Here is a 22,494-nt window from a genome sequence, read left to right on the forward strand (position 1 = left end):
AATATCCTCCAAGCCAGGCTTTATTTTTTGGTTGCAGACATGCACTCCAGAGCTGAAGATTCAGGATCCTGTTCCCTGATACCTGGGTTTTCCCCTGACACCTCATGGGGTTGCTCAGCTGCAGTCACCCAGACAGGAGCTTCAGGGTGGGATTCAGAGAGCTCCTGTGTCCTTAGCCTGGGATCTGCAGGGGCAGCAGGGCAGCAAGTTGTAAACACACAGTTACTAAAAAAAAGCCTTTAGGTGTGACTGCTCTTCCCAACAGAAAGCAAGTCTGATTAGCTGTGGTGGTGCATTTGTTTTACCACATGAGCCAGCGGTGCAGCAGCACGGTCGGGGTGGCACCTGGGGCTAGTCACTGCTCACAGCCTGGTCACACTGATAAATGAGAAGGCCATCATCAGCAGGGCAGATGGAAAGCTAGAAAGCGTCAGGTACCAAAGCTGCTCCTTTGGTAAGGCAAGGGGCAGAGCGACCACAGGCAGGAGGCGGTGGTACTTACCAGGCACCCCAGGAGGCATTCACGGGGAAGCAGTTTTGTGCTTTGGGATAGGAGCAGCTTTGGAAGCTCTTCCCTGCGGCGGCCCAACGCCAGGTGGAGATATGGAAAGCAGCGAAGTCTCGCACACCGGCCGGCACCAGGAACACGGAGGACTTATTGTCTCCAGACAGTCCACAGCTTTGCCTTGTGACCCTAGACCTTCCTTGTTGCATCCATGCCTGCTGCAGGTAGTGACACCTCGCTGCCAGGGATGGCACAGCATCACGGCCGCAGTGATATTTCAGTGATGGAACGGCTGCACGAAGCCTTTCCTTTAGCTCATAGAGCAGGCTGGTGTCTTTTACATCACATGGGGAAGTGCTCACACTCCTGCCATTATAAACCTGGAGCACGTCCTTCACGCTGCCTTTCCCCCATTTTATTTGGGGGTTTTCTTTACCAACCCCACAAAGAATCCTGTGAACCTCCCATCAGCAGCTCAGTCCTCTCTCATTCTCCACTGTCCCGGGGGCTCGCATCGGCTCCAAAAGCAGGCAAGGACAGCGGAGGCCAGGGCTGCAGGCTGGTACTTGTGATCCATCTGCAGGAGTGTGGGCAGGGGAGACAGAGCGACTCTCCCGAGCCTCCCCGCCAACCCAAGCCATGCAGTGCCCCGCTCCCAGCCAAAGTGAAAAGGCTTCCAGGCTGACATTTTACCTGCATTTTTCCTCCATGGGGCTATGAAATAAAGATACAAGAAAATTTCAACTGGAGAAGCTCGTGCCAAGCTCAGACTGAAGGCATCACAAGACAGACAGAACTATTGCAGTCAGACAAAGCCCACAGCAGAAACATGCCATGAGCAGTTCTGCAAATCCATTTCCTGCAGCCAGCGAGAGGACTTTGTGCTTTGAAAGGTAACATCTCAAATTAAGATTGCTCCTATACTTCATGTCAGGAAAATTAATCCACGAACACCAGAGGTTTATGTCCAAAAAGGAGACAGAGGAGTCCTTTTTCTTTATTCGAATAAAGGGAGAGGCCATGGGGCATTCCCCTGGGGTCTCTCAAATTTTTGGAGGGCGCAGCCTCCTTTTTATCCTAATTCCCGGCCGCTTGTCCCTTCTCCCTTTCCCCATAGGCTGAGGTACTTGAGAGGTACAGGCTTCCCGGAACGCCTGACACCTGGGGTACCTTCCCCCCACCCCCAATGCATAATCCCTTCTTAACTTTTATGGAATTCATAGTGTTCTTTCAGTGCCTCTTTGATCTTTTACTGGAATCCATCCCATTGTTTCTGTTGTCTCTCACTGATAGCTACATCTTATCAACTGACCCACAGCTTGTTTGTAAAGACAAACTCATCATTCCTCTCAATCCCTCCTCTTTTAATTTTTGTTAATAATTGTCTTTACAAACCTTAGTTATCATTTACCTAATTTCTTGTTCTTGGGTCTTTTTTGGCTTTGCAATTATTTGCAGTGGCATTACTTTCTGCCCTTTTGTAGCTATCTCTGGATCAGTAGGCACGGCTACTACCTACATTCTTTTGATCACATGTTGAATGAGTTGTATTAAGCAAGGGATCATGCATGGTAAAAAGATTAGAGTTGCTACAACACTTGAGAGGAAAAAAAGCATTTGTTTGACCCATAGGCCACCAGGTAACCATGAAAACATGTCCCATTCCCATCTTTTCCATGTTTGGACCGGTACATGGGCTAACTTTCTTATTCCTTTTGTTATTTGTTTTACCATTTTTCCATTGTCATCTATTTGCAAACAGCAGTTTGAGTCATTCAATTTTCCACACACCCCCCCTTCTTTTGCTAATAAATAGTCTAATATCATCCGATGTTGAAATATTGCATTTCTCATCTGAGTAGACTGGTCAGCAAGAAGGTCAAGAGCTGTAGCTGTCTGGTTGACTATTATTTCAAAGACAGCTTGCAACCTAATTATCCGATTTAGATTATAAATGGGTTCTCTGGCACCTGATATTAATTCATTTGGGTTCCAGGTAGCTGGTCCATAGTGTTGTATGATCAGTTCAGGTGGCCATTCATCTTTTCTCCACTTTTGGGTGCTCCTTCCAACCAGGGATGTATCAATGGACCGCTTCTCTCTAATTAGATCATCATATACTTTGATTCCTAACTGATTTCCTTGAACTTGTGGTAGCAGAAAGAACAATGGTCTAATATACCCCACATAACATATTCCTGACCAGTTTGGGGGTAGCCTGCGGTAAGCATTTTGACCACAAATCCAGTAATGCCCCTTTAGAGCCCAGGTCTCATTAGCGAAGGGACCTTTCCAATTTTCATCATCAACTGGTGGGTCAAAATACAGCTTGCTTCCAGGGCCTAGTGGTCCACCCACAATAGTTGCCTCGCCATAAGAATCACAATATTTACATTTCCAAGCTCCTACATGAGGTTTCCACTTGCAATCACATCCCAGATCTGTTTTATTATATCTGGACCAGAACCTGTTAAAAAGGGTTCTAGTTCCATTCCGGTGTTGCCATTTCCACTGATAGTCTCGGACAACATGTGTCTGACTTGTGGAATTATCCCGGGGGCAGCTTAAAAATAAAGGGTCAAAAAACTTATCCTTCCCCACTGCTTTACAGCCTTCAAAATCTTTTTGGTAATTATAGAAGGAACACCTTACCCAGCTACCATTAGTGAGCTTAACATGCGTTTGATTCCATCTGCCTCTATATCTGGAACAGTCATAAGGAGGGCAGTTGGGGGTCCAACAATCTAAACCCAAAGATAAAGTCCAGTCACAAACGCTCTTTCCCACATATGTGCTTCCTGTTCTGTTTAAGCAATAAATGCCTCTTTCAGAAGAATGAAGCTGCCATGGACTTCCTTCTTTGTCCCAAAATCCAGTTCCATTATGGACTTCACTCAGGGTGCTAACCCACCATTTAGGCTCGACTGGGCTGGCCACCCATGGCCAGCTTTCAGATCCCCCTGGCCCTCCGCAGACCCAGCAGTTTCTAAGTTTAAAGGTCTTTGCTACTTGTTCTCCTAAAGTAAAAAAATTATTTTCCCACTTTAGACCCCAACTTAACTGAAAATATAAAGCTAAAATTATTAAGAGAAACATTCTAATAGTGTTATAACCTAATTTCTAATTTTCAATTTCACATTGTCTTCTACACCACTTGTGGCAAGTGAAAAGCACAAAAACAGCTTATCATAAAGAAAGCAATGACAGCATGGATTGGCCCCCAGTGGCTGGAGATTTGAGAGTAGGGATGCCCAGACTATTTCAGCAGGCAGTCTGTGGGTAGGCACTCAGGGCTTCCCCCGATGTCGACGCACCAGCTACTGCTCCAGTCCACTCCTGCGGAGTGTCAGTCGCGGCTTCCCATCCTTCTCCTCCAGCTGAGATGTCCAAACCTCTGGAGCTTTAGCGACCTTGACTCGAGTGTGATGTGTCCACCCGTGTTCAGCTGTCTTGACGGCTGTTTCTGTGGTCAGCAACACTTGGAAAGGTCCACGCCACTTAGCCACCAGGGGTGCTTCTTTCCACTCCTTAACTAGGACCCAGTCTCCTGGTTGGATACGATGCACAGCGAAGTCCAAAGGCAGGGTCTGTGTCAGCTGAGCTTCCTGTCGAAGAGATTTCACAAGAGACAGTATCCGAGCCACATACTGTTTTAGATATACATCACTTATCTCTACCCCCGCCCCAGGCTGAGAATTACAAGGATAAGGAATTCCAAACATCAATTCAAAAGGAGACAGTTGAATATCTTCCCTGGGTCTGGCCCTGATTCTTGCTAAAGCCAGTGGTAAGAGCCGCAGCCATGGCATTTTCGTTTCTATCACTAGCTTCAGAAGATGTTTTTTTATTTCTCCATTCATCCGTTCAACCCGGCCTGAGCTTTGGGGATGCCAGGGAGTGTGGAGGTTCCATTGTATCCCTAAAGCAGTCATTACTCCTTTAAGAACTTTTCCAGTAAAATGAGTTCCTCTATCTGAGTCTATCGCTTCCACCATCCCATATCTTGGGATTATTTGTTCTAAAAATACTTTAATAACTGACCCTGTAGTTGCTGAAACAGCTGGGAAGGCTTCTGGCCACCCTGTTAATTGACATTCTATTACCAAAAGGTATTTAAATCTCCCCACTCGGGGCATCTCAGTAAAATCCACTTGGCACCTCTGGAAGGGACGTACAGCCCAAGGCCTCCCGCCCCTGGCCAGTTTCTTTGTAACTTTGTTATTTGTCTTAGCACAAATCAAACAACCATCAACAGCTCGTTTTGCCAGAACAAAAAGACCCACAGCAGCATACATTTTGAGGAAGGCTTCTGCTATCCCTCGGGAGCCCCAGTGACTCCCTTCGTGGAGCTGTTTTAGCAGTTGTGAGGCTAAAGCTTTCGGTATCCACTGCTTACCATCTCTTGTAAACCAATTACCCCCTCTTTCTTCTGCCCCACTCTTTTTAACTATGTCAAGTTCTTCTGGTGGAAAAGACAGCTTCTCTGGCAAGGGGGCAGTTACTGGGAGCAAGGGAAGTAACTTAGAGATTTCTGGCAACAGTGCAGCTTTCCGAGCTTCTTCATCAGCCAGTCTATTTCCTACTGCCTCTTCCGAGCACCCTGCTTGGTGTCCCTTGATGTGTATTATTTCTACCTTTTTTGGTAAATTCACCACCTCCAATAGGTGGGAGATTAAGTTCTCATGAGCCAACGTTTTTCCTCTGCAGGTTAATAAACCTCTCTCTTCACACAGTTTCCCAAATGCGTGTATCACACCATATGCATATTTAGAATCAGTAAAAATATTTACTGTCTTGTCTTGGTATAACTCACAAGCTCTCACGAGGGCATACAGCTCGGCCGTCTGAGCTGACCAGGTGGCCGGTAACCTCCCCCCTTCCTTTAATTGCTTTCCACTCACGACAGAGTATCCTGTAAATCGTCTTCCTTCTATCACCTTAGAAGACCCATCAATAAACACGTTTTCCCCCTCAGGCCACGGGATGTCTCTCAGATCATTCCTTGCCCTAGTTTGTAGATCTATTACTTGAATACAATTTTCCTTGGCTCCCTTCCTCAGGGCCATTCAAACAGGAGGCTGGGTTAAAACTTTCCTTGCTTTTAAATTCTAAATCCTCCTGTTCTAATAGACAGAATTCATACTGTAGTAACCGAGAGCTGGTCATCCACTTAGAGGCTCTCTCAGTTAACAACGCTTTAATCTGGTGTGAAACTTTAACAATCAGATAACCCCCCCTTGTCAGCTTTCGGGCCTCAGCCACCATCAGAGCTGTGGCTGCACAGTTCTGCAGACAATAGGGCCAGCCTCTGGCTACCGGGTCTAACAGTTTCGAAAAATAGGCAACCGGTCTTTGTGTTCCCCCATGCTCCTGAACCAAAATTCCTTTTGCATGTCCCTGTGTAACATCTACATATAATTCAAATTCTTTTTCTATATCTGGGAGAGCTAGGACTGGGGCCTTAACCAATTTGTCTTTTAATTTTTTAAAACTTTGTTCTCCTTCGGGTGTCCATACCACAACATTAGGACTGTCTTGTGTTAAAAAGCCATATAAAGGTTTGGTCACAACAGAAAAGTCTTCTATCCACACTCGGCAGTATCCCACCAACCCTAAAAACTGTCGTAATTCCCTTTTTGTTTGGGGTAATGGTACTTGTAGAATTCCTTGTATTCTTTCTGGATCAATACACCGTAACCCTCCAGTTAAAATATGCCCCAAATATTTGACCTGTTTCTCTACTAACTGTGCTTTCTTTTCAGACACTCTAAGTCCTTTTTTAGCAAGAAAATTAAGCAGTTTCACAGTAGCTCTTTCAACCATCTCCTCTTGTTCCCCTGATAACAGTAAATCATCCACATACTGCAACAACTTAACCCCGGAGGGTGGAGTAAATTCTCTTAGTATTTTTTGCAAAGCTTGTCCAAACAAAACAGGTGACTCTGTATAATCCTGTGGGAGGACTGTCCAGGTCAATTGCTGTTTTACCATTTTACCTCCTTCCTCTTGTTCCCACTCAAAGGCAAAATACTGTTTATTCTCTTCTGTAATCGGACACCCCCAGAAAGCATCTTTTAAATCCAGTACTGAATAGTACTGATGTGAGGAGGGGACCTGGTTCAGGATTGTATAGGGATCCGGAACTGTGGGATGCCTTGATTTGACAATTTTATTTATTATTCTTAAATCTTGCACCATTCTGTAGGTTCCATCTGGTTTCTTAACTGGCAGGATAGGGGTGTTATAAGGAGACATGCACGGTTCCAACAGACCTGCCTTTAGCAGGGACTCAATGATAGGCTGTAACCCCTTCCTTCCCTCCCTTGAAAGAGGGTATTGTTTTTTTTGACACAACTTGTCCTGGTTGCTTCAAAGTAATTTGGAGAGGCTCTATGTCTAATTTTCCATATTTCCCCGGGGCTGCCCACACTTCCGGATCTATTTCAGCATAAGCTCTCTCAGACATTTTACACAAAGATATTAAAGTGCTGGACTCAGTGTCATTTTTTATAATACTGATTTGCATTCCCATTTTTGCCATCAAATCTCTCCCTAGTAAATTACAATCACAATTAGGAACAAACAGGAACTCATGCATTTCAAACTTGTCCCCCATATCTATTAACAGCGGTTGAATAAAATGCACTCGCTCATCTTTTCCACTTACTCCTTGAATAACCAATGACCTTTTTGACAATTTCCCTCCTTTAGGTATAAAATTTAAGGTGGATCGAGAGGCACCTGTGTCTACTAGAAAACACACCTCCTCTCGATCCGGACCCACCTTAAAAGTTATCAAGGGCTCCTGAGTGGTGGGTCCCTGGTATAATGGAAGCCCCTGACATCCCTAACAATCCATTTCCATTATCCTCTGGACTTCTTCCTCTTGTGGGTCCAGCTCTTTCTGTGGGCATTCCTTTTTCCAATGCCCTTCTTTCCTGCAGATGGCACATTGGTTCCTCCCCAGCAGCTGTTTGGGTCGGTTCTCCCCTGTCGAGGGGGGAATGCCCTGGACACCTCCTTGTGGCCGACCCCATCCCCTCTGCCCCGGGGGACCCCTTGGACCTTGTGGTTTATTCTTTTGGGGCTGCAAAAACTCTGCCATCATCTTTGCCTTAGCTCTTACTTTTTCTTCATCCCTTCTTACATATATTTGCTGTGTTTTTCTCACCAATTCTTCTAGAGGCTTATTCTGCCACTCTTGATCTTTTTGTACTCCTTTCCTTATGTCAGGCCAAGCCTTAGTAACAAATTGTACTTTCAACAATGTGTCAAAGGCTGGTCCTTCAGGGTCCATCCCCCCATGCTTCCGCAAGGCATCCCTAATCCTCTCTAACCAATGAGAGGGGCTTTCATGTTTCTCTTGTTCTAACGACATAGCCTTAGCTATGTTGTTAGTTCTAGGAGCTGCTGATTTGATTGCCCTAATCAAATAAGCACGGTAATCACGGAGGCGAGCTAGGCTGGCCTGGTTATTTGGATCCCACTGGGGGTCCACCTGTGGGATGGCATCATCTACTGTAGGTACATTAGGTCCAGCCCCCCCCACTGCCTGTGGATGTTCATCCTCCCACAGCTGCCGAGCTTTTTGCAAAATCATTCGTTTCTCTGATGGCCCAAACAAAATCCCCAAAAGAAAATCCCAATCTTTCCAGGTATAATCTGCATTTCTCAAATATTCTTTTATCTTTTCCCCCACCCCTATGGGATCATCCAAGTATGGTGGTAATTCTTTTTTTAATCCTCTTATATCCTGGGTAGTAAGTGGTATAACTACAAACCCAAATCCTCCCCCTTGACCTCCCAAAGGGACTTGGCGGAGTGGCATTTGATGGACCCCTGTCCCTTGGGTCCGGGGAGCTTCTGATGCTCTAAATTGAGTTCCTCTTCTAGTCCTAGGGGGTGATATGATATGCTGCTCCCCCCCCCCCCGCCCCCCCCCCCCCATTGTTATTTTCAGGTGGAGCTGTAGGAACAGCATTTCCCTGATCCTTTTGTCCTGGAAGGTGAGGATACAGGGCATCTGCAGCTGGCCCTGGGTCAGCTGGTAACACCGGAGGACAAGACGGGGGAAGGTGCTGAAAAACATCCCAGTCTTCACCGTTTTCCTCTTCTCCCCTTTTTTCCTCTTCTCCTTTTTTTCTTAACACATAGATTTCTCCTGTTGCTTGTTTAAACCATATCAATCTACATTCCCTTTCAATTCATCCTTTCTAATTCTCCTCTAGATACTTCCACAGAATTCGGCACAAATGAATTCTATCTGTTCCATAAGATGGCCATATAAGTCCATTCGGCAACTTATACTCTGGCCATACATAATAACAATATTTTACCATCATCTCCATAGTGACTTCTGGGTGAATGCATAATCTGTCCCAAGATCTCAGCATTCTCCCCAAGGGACTCTCCGGGGGTATTGTGGGATCGTCATCCCTTTTGCCAGGACCCCTTCCCGGCTGTACCCTTGCAACCCTCCATGGGTGCTCTGTTTGACCTGTGCTACCCTCCATGGGTGCCCTCCCAGGTTTGCCTGTGCTACCCTCCCTGGGTGCCCTTCCAGGCTTGCTCCCCGAAGATCTCATTTTACTCACCGGTGAGGTTTTCAGTGGTCCTTCCCTGTGGACTCTTCACGGACCCCCCTGGTCCGCCTCTCGTCTGTCTCCTGGACAGTCTCGGGAACCCAATCGATTGCCCGGTGCCGGCCGCCACCAAGGGGAGCTGATCACCGAAACTGGGTGAGGCGCGCCTTCAGCTCCGCTCGCTGCCCGCCGCCCCGGACGGTGGAAATATCCCGGACGAGCCCCCAAAAATTGTCAGGAAAATTAATCCATGAACACCAGAGGTTTATGTCCAAAAAGGAGACAGAGGAGTCCTTTTTCTTTATTCGAATAAAGGGAGAGGCCATGGGGCATTCCCCTGGGGTCTCTCAAATTTTTGGAGGGCGCAGCCTCCTTTTTATCCTAATTCCCGGCCGCTTGTCCCTTCTCCCTTTCCCCATAGGCTGAGGTACTTGAGAGGTACAGGCTTCCCGGAACGCCTGACACCTGGGGTACCTTCCCCCCACCCCCAATGCATAATCCCTTCTTAACTTTTATGGAATTCATAGTGTTCTTTCAGTGCCTCTTTGATCTTTTACTGGAATCCATCCCATTGTTTCTGTCGTCTCTCACTGATAGCTACATCTTATCAACTGACCCACAGCTTGTTTGTAAAGACAAGCTCATCATTCCTCTCACTTCACAATAGTGTAGCCTATTGCAACACTGTTGCAAAAACATAGATGATATTAGAATTTGTCTGCCCACCCCAATCTGAAATTAGATTTATTTAAAACCCAAAGGATTCCACAGTATTCTGTTCATTATGACAAAATTACATGGGAAGTAAGACAGGGTTCCTCCAGATTGACATTGCCCTGCTTCTGAACTATTGCTTCCAAAATCCTCCCGCCATCAGCAATTCCCCATTTCACCATTCTCTAACTCTTGCTCAGAGTCTGAAATTATATGTTAAAAAAACCAACCCAACACATAATTTCCAGAAGCAAAAGAGGCCTTCACATTCATCTGTCTGGAGATATATTTCAAGAGGCTTCTAGGAATTTTCTTCATTCCCCTTCTATTTCTCCAGCCTCACTCATGACCTCTGTGAATTGGAAGCCAGAAATTTTTAAATTAAAGAAAAAATCCTCAAGGAAGTGAGATAGATATTTTTTTATTACACACGCATATAAATGTATATTTATACATTATATATTATTTATGTATAGGCTTGAAAGGTCAACAGTGTTTATATATACATATATATATATTCATGAATATCTGCACAGATATATATAAAAGGTCAACAGTATGATTAAAGTGTCAAAAATTTTAGCTTTTTTTTTCTATTCCTTTCTCATATTTTTACATTTTTTTCGTTACTGTCTTCTGCAGGTTTTATAGGCTTACCTGCAGAAATCCTCCAGCTTTGGAGAAAATCCCCACAGAATCTTTTTCCACCAAGCCTGGTAAATTCAACAACATTCTTCATCATGGAATGTTTTCCATATAATTGTGGGGAGACAAAGGGGGTGGGACAGGGACAACACACACATGACACAACTGCAGATTATAGTATGTTCTTTTACAAACTACCCTAATTGAAATGATCTAAAGGGCCTGTGTAAAACCAATCAGGGAGAGAAAAAGAAGTGAGTGGATAACATATGGCCCCACTGATAGGGAAAGCTATGAAATGAACTCAACTGGACTAAGCCATTAGAGTCTTCCAAACAAACAGGCAAAAATAACTGCTGCTAATACTGGAATCATTATCAAATATACAAATATGACTGTAAATGATGTTTCTGTTAAAAACAAGGTTAAAAAGTACAACCTCCTTATTCTGCAAGTTTACTATGAGTGCCTTTATGAAAAGCATGAATTTCTGTTCAAGCACCAATAGTGAACTTATGTAACTTATGTACTGAGGTCTGTCAACACAGGTGTATAAACAAGAAATGCTTGGTTTGTCCTCCTTACTAGAAGATAGGAAAATCTGGTTGCAGTTCACCTTACTTGTATTCCTGTGTGCATATCTCATCTAAAGAATAAGGCCCTGATCTAGCAAACCAGAAATGCACACTCAGCTTCCAGCAGACCTAGCTTTATAGTTCAAATCAATGGAAAGAGACACATCCTAACAGCAGATGCTGGAGCACAGCTGGGTGCAGCCCACCAAGTTCTCATGTTCCAAGATACTTGGGAGAGATTTGGGCTGCATGGGCAACCAAGAACAAAAACAGGACTCAGCTATGACTGATTGTGATGGAGGGCACAACTTTTGAATGAAGTTTGTAGTCACTACTTTTCCTTCCTACTGCTAATGTAGGACAGTCAGTGCAACATGCCAAGTCTTGAATTCTCTTCTTGTTGAAATTTTTACCAGTTTCCTAAGGATGTGAGGTTAATGTTACCCTATTCAGTATATCACTGATTTTACCTCTTTCCTACAAATATACGAGAGGCAGAACTTGAAGTTCAGAAAACTGGAGGAACACGCAGTAAAAAAAAAAAAAAAAAAAGATGAAATTTTGTCAAGACAAGTAAAAAACACTCCCCTTGGGCAGGAGTAATCAATTTCAGGAGTACAAGTCGGGACCAAATAGTTAGGAAGTGTTGAAGAACAGTTTCTGGGGTTTACAGTGGACCATGAACTGAACTCAAGCCTGTGGCAATAGACTCAAGACTGCTGTGCAATACAGCACATGATTGTGTAAATTTGAGATAAATGAAGAAGACCAACAAGTAATCATGCAAGTACTTCTTGCATTCTGTACAGCATTTTTAAGGCCTCTGCAGGAGATATATGCCTAGATTGAACAATGTCTTTCAAAACCAGCATGAATCCAGAATAAACCGAAGTCAGAGGGGCTGTGGAAACTTCAGTGTTAGAAACTTGTAAGTACAATTTAGCTCAATACTAAACTTTCATCAGTAATATTTATTTCTATACTCAGGCAGATGATATCCTGGAGTTCATGATACCATATGACCAACCAACAGGAAGACAACATTCCAAGGTATGCATGGAAGTTCTTGCTTTTAGCTGGTAGAGCACAGTGTCTTTGTAGCTCTGTGTTTCAGCTTTAGCCCAGTGTTATCCAGGTAACTAGCACCACCGTGCCTATGTTAAGGGGGTCACAGATTCCCTTAACTGCAAAAGAAAAAAATCCCAAGTGAGGTTAAAAAGGAAAATGGCAAAAAAAATGTCATGTAGAAATCTGAGAGCAGCATCAAGAAACAAGCTTCTGGGGGGTGGGGGAAGCAATGTTATAAATCACTTGGGTGGGATTTTTTAAAATGAAAAGCCTTTAGAGGATAACAATGCTTGTGGTCAAGTACTGTCTGTTCTCCTTTCTCTATCTCATATGTGATTTGTAGACAATAAGATAGCTGTGCTGCTCTTCTGTGCAAGGTGTTGATGACAGGGTTCCTTGACCCTCTGCAAAATACTGCCAGTGAAATTCAAAGAAGCAGCAAAATGGATGAGCCAATGAGATTATGGCCTTGGAGAAGGGTCATGGGAGATCAGGGAGATGCCTACCTGACCATGCATTGCTAAAGAAGACTGACACAAAACCATCAAAATAGTTTCTTAACAACATGCCAGCCAAGCCACTTACTGACAGGCTTAGCTTTACCCTTCTAATCTTCATAGCAGGAAAGAAAATATGAATGCAATTAATATTATTTGACAAATGGAGAGGAAATCCAGAGAGACTGCTGACAGTAGTGATGCAGGTAGGCAGCAGAGTTGGGATCAGAATTCAGTCTGACCTGTATGGAACTCCCCTGGGGGGCACTGCCTCAGATGCAGGTGGGTTACACCTCCCTTTGCAGCTCCAAATAAAACCACCATGAATATCTGTAAATAACACATGCTTTTTCAGTTCTTGGGCAACATTAACTATCATAATAGACAATAGACAAATAGACAATAAATATCGTTATCATTTTTGCAAATGAGTAGATTCTTCATTACATAAGGAGTTAAAGTGCTGTCAGTCTACTCCTCCCATGCTGCTCCACATGGAGTAGCATTCTGGTAATCTCACACTGAAAAGGAGATATGTTGGTAGTAAATGAGACTGGGTGAACTGACTTGGGGCAAGGAAAAAAGCAGTCAAAGAAGAAAGTAAAATATTGCACAGTAAAAGTAGCACTCAAATCTTGTCTTCTACATATTTAGCAGTACAAATAACTTCCAAATTATAAAAGAGAGAAAAAAGTCAATGTAGGAAAGAATGTTTTTATCCCTTGTTCATATATGTGCACAGAAAGAATGAGATACCACTTGTCACCATGTAGTACAAAGTAAATTGCAGTATATTTTTCAGAGGAAAGAGAGATTGGTATTATACCTATACTTGTATGAAAAGACCATGGAGGAACCAACTTTTAACCATTCATCATCTTAACTCTTTATTTTCTTTTGAATGCATACAGTGTAAGCTATGTATGTTGCTTTGTGTACTTTTCACTGGTTGTGTTGGAAGGTAAACTTGCCCTGGAATTATTATCTCACCTGTAAATAGCACAAAGAATACAAAATTTTTTGCACTTTTGAAGCTGCTATGACCAACTTGATGACTTTTTTAAGTTGCTGCTTTAGTGGCTTACTTATTTCAAAATACATTTGACTATTTTGCTATCTAAGTTTTGAAGTTCCTTATTTTCCAGCTGAAAATAAAGCAGACTGTGGGCTGAGGTAGGTGGCAGATGGACAAAGAGGAAGAACTGCCTCAAGAGGCTACACCCACACTTGCTGGGGAATTGGTTTCCTCAAAGCACAGTCCTGATTTAGGTTAGCTAGTAGCAATTTAGTTTTGAAGAAGTCTTATGATACCCAATGTTAAAAGAGAATCAATATGATGTGTTGCTGCATCTCACACACCTCTAGAACAGCAAAAAACCTTACAATACACAATAGATTAACAAAAAACTCAGTGAGAAATCAAGACACTACTTTTCTTTCCTCATGTCTTGTGTTTTAAGCTATGTACATTCAGAGCTAGTGGAAAATCCCACAAAGTAATTTTTATTTTTGCATTATAGCTGCATGGAATACTTAATATGGTGGAAATACCATTTACTCAAGTTTTCCTGGGGCAGGGGGGAAGAAGGTAAAAGTAATCTCTTTTAAAAGAATAAGAAAAGAAGTAAACAGAGTGGGCTTTTGAGTGATGAAAGATGGGGATTCCCAAGGGGTATTGTAATTGGTGCTATCTACAACAGCAGCAATAAATAGAGTTTATTCTTCCATATCATAAACTGTTTGACTAGACAGCTGGGAAAGAAACTTTCCTGTGCAGATGTGCCCTGTATCCCAAAATATGCAAAGAAGTGTTCATGGTTCTTGTGGGATTTGACTGTACAGTTTTCACACAGGCAGGAAAACAAGGGAGTCAACTGAAGGACCATGAAGCAGAGGCCATAAACGCCACTGCTGAGCAAGGACTGCTTTGGTTTTGTCTGCCACTGAAAGCCCTGAAAGACACCATCCTCACTGGCTCATTCTTTGTTCTTTCCAAGAGAGGCTTCATTCAGTTGGTGTTAAGCTGGAGTGACAGTCTAGCAAAGTGCAATTGCAAATTTAAAAACTGACAAATAAAACATCAGGTCACACATGACAAAATTCTACTGCCACTGGGCTGTTTGCATAAAAGAATGCAGAGTGCTGGGCCTTCAACAACATTAGCCACTACAAACAAACAAAATGCATGACTTCTCTTAGACATTCATCCTGCAGTAAAGTTGGTACAACCAAATTATGAAAATTATTTCCTAATGACAATTTTTGGACTACTAGTAAGATCAGTATTTTAGGGGCTACTGTCTGTCCAGTCAGAGGGCAGAAGCTACAAGCACTTTTGGTGAATTGATCATTTCTCTGTACTCAGTGTGGTTGCTGTTTGTAAATAACCATTTACATATTTAGGGAGAGGCACAGAATATCCCAGAAACCTTCTGGGATTTAGAGACTCATCACAACAGTATTCATTTGGCAATCACAGTGAGTTATGGGAGCTGCTCTACACTGCCCTGTAATTCCTAAAGTGAAAGCTGCCTTATCTTTACAAAAAAATAAGACATATTAGCTAAATTAAAAAAAGAAAAAAAAAGAAAAAAAAAAAAAGAAAAAAAAAAAAAAAAAAAAAAAAAAAGAGCACTGGGTCCTAACAGGCAATTTTCAGTTCTGCTCTAGGAAAACCATAGCCTGTGACTGACTGCTCCCGTGCCACTGACTGCATTGGCAGTGCATACAGATTAGGAAATGCACCCATATATGGCAAATTACAGAACCTTAGATTTTAAATTCTTCAGGACAGAATGCCCTCTTTAGCAGGAGCTATATACAATATATAATAAAAAATTTGAGGTATATTATAAAATAACCTACTATGCCTACTTGTTATTATGATCACATTACAGTATTATTAACAATTTACATTATGCCAAAATTTCCCCAGAAGGCATCTAGGTTATTGAAGTTCCTAAAATATTTTACTTCACCATCCTAATTTGTGGCACAAATAGAGAACATTAAAACCCTGTGCCATGGAGTTACTTTACCTTTAAGGGAGTTGGAGTTGCTGGGAACTGCCTGGAGTCTTTTCTCCTGACCAATTATCGGTCATTGCTGAGAATTGACAGCAGTTTAGGCCATTGAAAAGTAGGATCAACTTATGAACCCTACCTTAAAGTGTAAAACCAGAGCTCTCTGGGCTCTCTTTGTTTCCTGGCTGTGAAGGGTGGCAGAGCTCCAGGCCTCCCGTCCCTGCCCAGGCCATGTGGCTGAGCGGGGATGGGGTCGGGCCTGCCCCGTCTCCCGGCTGGGAGATGGGGGGGGGCCTGGGGAAGGTTTTCCTCGGGCCCGGGCTGAGCCGGGCCCGATCTCTGGCTCGGCTGCAGGTTTTGCTGTACCTAAATTCACTAGAAACTGCCGAGTGAAGAAGGAGAGAAGCTCAGGACCTGCAGCAAGCAGAGACAGCCACACTCTCCAGAGCAGCTATGAGGAACCTTCCGTCGCAGACAGCTCCAGTTCCTGTTCGGCAGAGATCACCGAACCATCTACAAAAAGCCTGGGCAAGATTTTAACTCTTTCATTACCCAGATGAGACTTGCGGATTAATCTTTTTATCCAGAGAAAGAAAAAGATAGTGATCAACATGAAAAGAGACTTTATAAACTATCAGTGACAGGAAAGAAAAGAAGCTTCAGAAGAGGTAGAGAATTAAGAAGATGCTTTAATTAAGCTGAAATATCTCTCTGTTAAAACTATGGAGATGGACAATGAAGTCCTGAAAAGAACTCCTTTAATTCATGGTACAGTATCTAGAGAGGAATAAAGTGTTCAAAGTGTAAATTTGAGTAAAAAGTAGAGTAACTATGGTATAGTGAAGTGCTGGGAGATTTGAAGCCTTGAGAGGCAATGAGAAAACTGTTTTCTAGTGAAGCTCACAAAAACAGATGAAGAAGACTTTTTTGCCTTTGAATAACTTATCCTTAAAAATGCTATCTCTAGACTCATGGCTCATACACACTTCAGAGTGATGTGAAAATGGGAGGAGTGAACTCTAATAATAGCAGCTCTGGGCAGCTAACATTAGGGCAATGGAAAACTATAACAAAAATAGTTTTCTTGTGAGAAACTCCATAAATTAACAGGAAGAAACTTCTGTTTCTCTGCAAAGACTGGTGAAAAGACTGTAGCAAGAATTGGGACTGTTTTAACCATCAAAGTTCCAAAGTTTTTGTCTCTGTTGTCATGTGAACAAAGGAATAGTGGGTAGATAGGAGATGGAAAGGTTTTTCTGAAGTTTATTCTGGTGTTCTTATTATTGTAATTTGTCAATAAACTTTCTTTTTTTTTTCCCTTTTAAGTTTTATGCCTGTTTTGCTCTTGTTCTAATCCATATGTCACAGCAAGAAATAAGTAATTTTCTTAGTTATTGATTTAAAACCACGACACCCTGTTAAAAAACAAATCAAAACAAACACAGAAAACACCCCCAAACACTAGCATTCTTCATCTTCTTACTAAACAGTACTTTCTTGGGGAGCTTAATTATTTAACAAGCAGTTTAATTCACCTCATCAACCCATTCTGCTTGATCTTTCTTCTGCAGCTGGCTGCACCAGGCTGCTGTGCCTGCTCCCAAACTGCCAGCTCCACACAGCCTCAGTATCCACAGCATCTGGAAGTATGATTTTCCCTACTCAGTGCCAGCCACCATCCCTGCAAAGCTCCTGCATGGACCCCAGCACATCACTTATCCAAAGCGCTGCCAAGCACTGGACAGGTACAAGTGGGGCTGCTCCTGTCATTCTGGCAGCCACATGGTTCTGGGTGGTGGGAGGGAAGAACCGTATGCGTGTATGCTGCTGTGTCAGTTCAGCTCAGAAAACAGGACTTGACCTGTTTTAGTGGCTTCACAGATGTTGCTTGTGGGCCTCAATGCACAGCAGCACTCCCTCCTTTCACCTCATCACATATGAGCACACAAACCCTGACTGGAGCCCTCAGCTTTCCAGATATCCAGGTCTGAGACAACTTCCCAAACATCCATGTTTACCTTTAGGCAAGCATTTTGAGCCCTCCACCCCCAAACACAGAGTAAAAGGATGGATTAGACAAAGGATTGCCTTTCAAAGAGATACTTGTGGTTTGAAACAGGCTAGGTATCGAGACTCCCAATTAATACCCAGCTGGACTTAAATGTATTTTCTAATCCACTGCACTGTATTCTATTCCTAAACACATCGTAAAAATTATGGAAAGGAAAAAATGCTTGAAACGGCCATTATAGACTGTTAAGCATAGTTTAAGCAGACAGTATTATGTCTAAAAGACAATCAGAGTCTTTTAGAAGTCAATCAGAATCAAAGGAAACATTAACAGCACCAGAAAGAAAACTTGCTGCTGTGGAAATACGGCAATACTGCAGCAGTTCAGCCAAACAACCCAATTTGACCGTCAGTCTGCTGGTTATGACCATTTATATGATGTGGCTGGTTGTAATAACTGGTTTTTTTAACACTATAGGTTAAATCCTAATCACTTTTAATATCGGTAAAGAAATATCATACCTTGAGTAGTTGAAATGAATTGTTACAATATTTAAGATTAATTAGTTATATTTTCAATAATACCCTAAATAAAGTCTTTTATGTTGTTTTTAAATAAAAGCATGTTAAATAACTGTGATCAGAACATTTATTCAAGATTAGTAAAAAACAAGTGGTCTTGATTAAAGTGAGGATTTCAGCAAGTGCTTATTAATCAGAAACTTAATGTCAATTGTTTTAATACATCAAAGATCAGGAGAAATGGAGGTTCACTGATTAGCTTATTAGCACCATTCAAACCTTGCCTGTATTGCTGTTGCAAGATTTGCTTTGGTAGAATAAAAGAATGCTTGACTCCTAATCCAGATATTTTTTCAAGGAACTTTCAGGAATGGGAGGCTTGTAGCTAGTGGATAGGTTTTATCTGTATTTCTAAAAAGAAGATGAATATATTGTATGACCTGAGGAACACATACTGTAAGCTGCTTCACTTTCCTCAAAGAAATGGAATAAATCTTTTATTTACTGTGGGGGTTATTTCATTAATACCTGTAAACAGAAGAAATCTTCAATAGAAGACTCAAGCACTATTTTTTCCTCTTCAGAAAAATTTTGGAGCATAATGATATGAAGATAAATTTAAAACAGATAAAAATGTATAATTTGGCTTCTGGATCAAGTATATATTTCTGACATGGTTCCATTCTGATATTGGCCCCAGGTATCTGCTCAAAATTAAAGTAAACTCACTGTACCACTGACAATATGGTCACCTTAACTTTTAGGCTGAGTGTGTGCACAGTGTTCTAAGTTAGGCACACAATGTACCCTCCTTTCCAGCTTCTGAATTAAAATTACACGTGTATCACCGTAAAATACACGTGTAAAATACTCTTCTAACCACGACCAGGCCACTGGGGCTGCTGAGTGGCTGCCCATTTGATGTGGTGTGGCCATCTATAACATGTTACATGGGACGCTGTACCTCTGGACTTGTCTCCAAGCTTGTGCCATAATCAGGCAAAGGTTTTTTAAATACTCTGAGGACTGTTTTTTCAGACATGCTTTTCTCTACAATTAATAGGTTCAGAAAGCTCCATCTGTAATGAGCATATTCTCATTAGAGTATCGTTTCAAGGTACCACTCTGCAAATTTACTTTTCTGATGCAGTGAAAAACTTAAAGTGAAATATCACAGTAACATTTAGACATTTCTAGTATTGCCATCAGAAATCCCTGTTGTTAAATAGGAAGAATCACAGAAGGGCTGAGATTGAAAGGGACCTCTGATGACAATCTCATCCAACTTTTCCCCACCCCTATCAAGACAGAATCAGCTAGAGTCAGCTGGCCAGGACCATTTCCAATTTCCATTTTGAATATCTCCAGGAACTCTACCACCTCTTTGGGCAACCTGTGCCAGCACTCAGTCACCCTCACAGTTAAAATATGTTTTCTGATCTTCAGAGGAAACATGCTGTGTTTCAGTTTTTATGCTTTGCTCTGATTCTCTCACCAGGCACTACTGTAAAGTGTCTCACTTCATCTTCTTAACACTCTTCCTCCAGGTATTTATATACGCATATTGGTAAGTTCAACCATGAGCTTTCTCATCTCCAGGCTAGAGTCCCAGTTCACTCAGCCTTTCCTAAGAGATGCTCTAGTCTGTCATCTTTTTACCTGGACCTTATATGGAGTTTCTCCAATGCACCAATGCCTCATCATTCTTACACTGAGGAGCTCAGACCAACAGTGTGGCCTTACCAGTGCTGAGCAGAGGGGAAGAATCACCTCCTCTGGTTTGCTGAGGATAGTGGCCAGAGGGTTGGAGGAGAGTATCAGCAATCCCTCCATGGCATCCCCAGTCATGGCACAGGCAGCAGACCGCTCTGGGTGATGGTCAGATCAGGAGATGGGTGCCTCTGTCCCCTGCATCAGGGAGGCACATGTTTGCATGTACTCACCATTTCATGCCCATAGTCTTGCATGGTTTAGGGTCAGATGGAGCATATTCTTTGCCTGAAGGCATACCTGACTCCTCATCAGCTTTGAGGGCAAGGAATACATCTCCCAGTTTTAAGCCCTTAGATGAGGGCAGGAGCATTTCCTTAGTTACAGAATTCACAGAATGACTAGGTTGGAAGAGATCTTCAAGATCATCGAGTCCAGCCCATGCCCTAACACCAAAACTAGATCATGGCACTGAGTGCCACATCCAGTCTTTTTCTAAACACATCCAGGGATGGTGACTACCTCCCCAGGCAGACCATTCCAGTACTTTATCACTCTTTATGTAAAGAACTTTTCCCTAATATCCAGCCTATATTTCCCTTGGCACCGCTTTAGACTGTGCCCTCTTGTTCTGTCAGTTGCTATCTGGTGAAGGAGATCAACCCCCACCTGACTACAACCACCTTTCAGGAAGTTGTAGAGAGTGATAAGGTCACTCCTTTTCTCCAGGCTAAACAACCCCAGCTCTCTCAGCTGTTCCTCACAGGACTTGTGAAGCCCCTCACCAGCCTTGTTGCCTCCTCTGGACATGCTCCAGTGTCTCAATGTCCTTCCTAAACTGAGGGCCCAGAACTGGTCACTGGCCCACTCAAGGTGTGGCCTCACCAGTGCCCAGTACCAAGGGGAAGAATGACCTCCCTGCTCCTGCTGGCCACACTATTCCTGATCCAGGCCAGGATGCCAGTGGCCTTCTGGAGCACCAGGGCACACTGTTGGCTCATGTTCAGCTGGCTGCCACCAGTACCCCCAGGTCCCTTTCTGCCTGGGCACTGTCCAGCCACACCATCCCAGCCTATAACATTGCAGGGGGTTATTGTGGCCAAAATGCAGGACCTGGCACTTGGACTTATTGTACTTCATCTTGTTGGACTCTGCCCATCCATCCAACCATTCCAGGTTTCTCTGCAAAGCCCTCCTACCTTCCAACAGATCAACACATGCTCCCAGCTTACTGTCGTCTGCAAATTTACTGATGAAGGATTCAATTCCCTCATCCATGTCATCAATAAAAATATTGAACAGAGCAGGCCCCAGCACAGACCCCTGAGGAGCACCACTGGTGACTGGCTGCCAGCTGGATGCAGCACCATTCACCATCACTCTCTGGGCCTGGCCACCCAGCCAGTTCTTAACCCAGCAAAGAATACTCCTGTCCAAGCCATGGGCTGCCAGCTTTTCCAGGAGTGTGCTGTGGGATACAGTGTCAAAGGCCTTGCTGAAGTCCAAATAGACACAGCCTTTCCTGCATCCACCAGGTGGGTCACCTGGTCATAAAAGGAGATCAGGTTGGTCAAACATGACTTACCTCTCCTAAACCCATGCTGGCTGGGTCTGATACCCTGGCCATTCTATAAGTGCTGTGTGATGACACTCAATATAAACTGCTCCATTACCTTACCAGGTACTGAGGTCAGGCTGACTGTCTATAATTACCAGGATCTTCCTTCCCACCCTTTTTGTGAATGGGAGTCACATTGGCCGGCTTTCAATCATCTGGAACCTCACCAGTGAGCCAGGACTGCTGGTAGATGATGGCAAGCAGCTTCACAAGCTGATCTGCCATCTCCCTTATCACCCTGGGATGGATCCCATGTGGTCCCATAGATTTATGAATATCCGAACATCTCAGCAGTTCTCTGTCTGCCTCCTGGATAATGAGGGATACCATTCTGCTCCCTGATACCATCTACCAACTCAGGAGGACAGTTGTTCTGAAGGCCAGTTGTTTTCCCACTAAAGACTGAGGCAAAGAAGGCATTGAGCACTTCCATCTTCTCCTCATCTGCAGTTACTAAGTTTCCGTCCCTCATCTAATAACAAAAGTTGGTCTTACCCTTTCTTTTACCATTAATATATTTGTAGAAACATTTTTTATTATCCTTTAGAAAAGTCACCATTTTAAGTTCAAACTGAGCTTTGGCCTCCCTAACTGATTTCCCACATGCTCTAGCAGCCCCCTTAAATACTTCCTGAGAAACCTGACCCTCCTTCCAAAGATGATACATCCTCTTTTTTTCCTAAATTCCTCCAAAACCCCCTTGCCCATCCAGGCTGGAGGTTTACCTCATCGACTTGTCTTTCAGCACACAGAGGGACAGTCTGTTCCTGTGCCCTCAAGATCTCTGTTTTAAAGCATGCCCAGCTTTCCTGGATTCTTATTTTTTTTAAGGGCTGCTTCCCGAGGAAGTCTCTGAATAAGTCTCCTAAAAAGGCCAAAGTCTGCCTGTTGCCGCTGGTGCTGAATAGATCACACGGACACAGCTTGAGGTGTAGTGAAAGGAAGAGAGAGTTTATTTTTCCTCCCAGGATTTATAGGTTTCTGACCACGGCCAGGGATTGGATGGTCAGGATAACACTTTCCCA

General features: G+C 43.3%; 1 long non-coding RNA gene across 1 annotated transcript; it reads right to left on the reverse strand.

Moving 5' to 3' along the window:
* Positions 1 to 10,206: 10,206 nt before the first annotated feature.
* On the reverse strand, positions 10,207 to 16,091 carry LOC147655601 (uncharacterized). Its single transcript, XR_015275057.1, has 3 exons — positions 15,625 to 16,091; positions 12,829 to 12,916; positions 10,207 to 12,205 (listed from the first exon to the last, which is right to left on the reverse strand). It is a non-coding gene; the product is annotated as an uncharacterized LOC147655601 (long non-coding RNA).
* Positions 16,092 to 22,494: the final 6,403 nt, after the last annotated feature.

This window comes from Cyanistes caeruleus, chromosome 1, assembly GCF_971803275.1.
Source record: "Cyanistes caeruleus chromosome 1, bCyaCae1.hap1.1, whole genome shotgun sequence".
NCBI lineage: Eukaryota > Metazoa > Chordata > Aves > Passeriformes > Paridae > Cyanistes > Cyanistes caeruleus.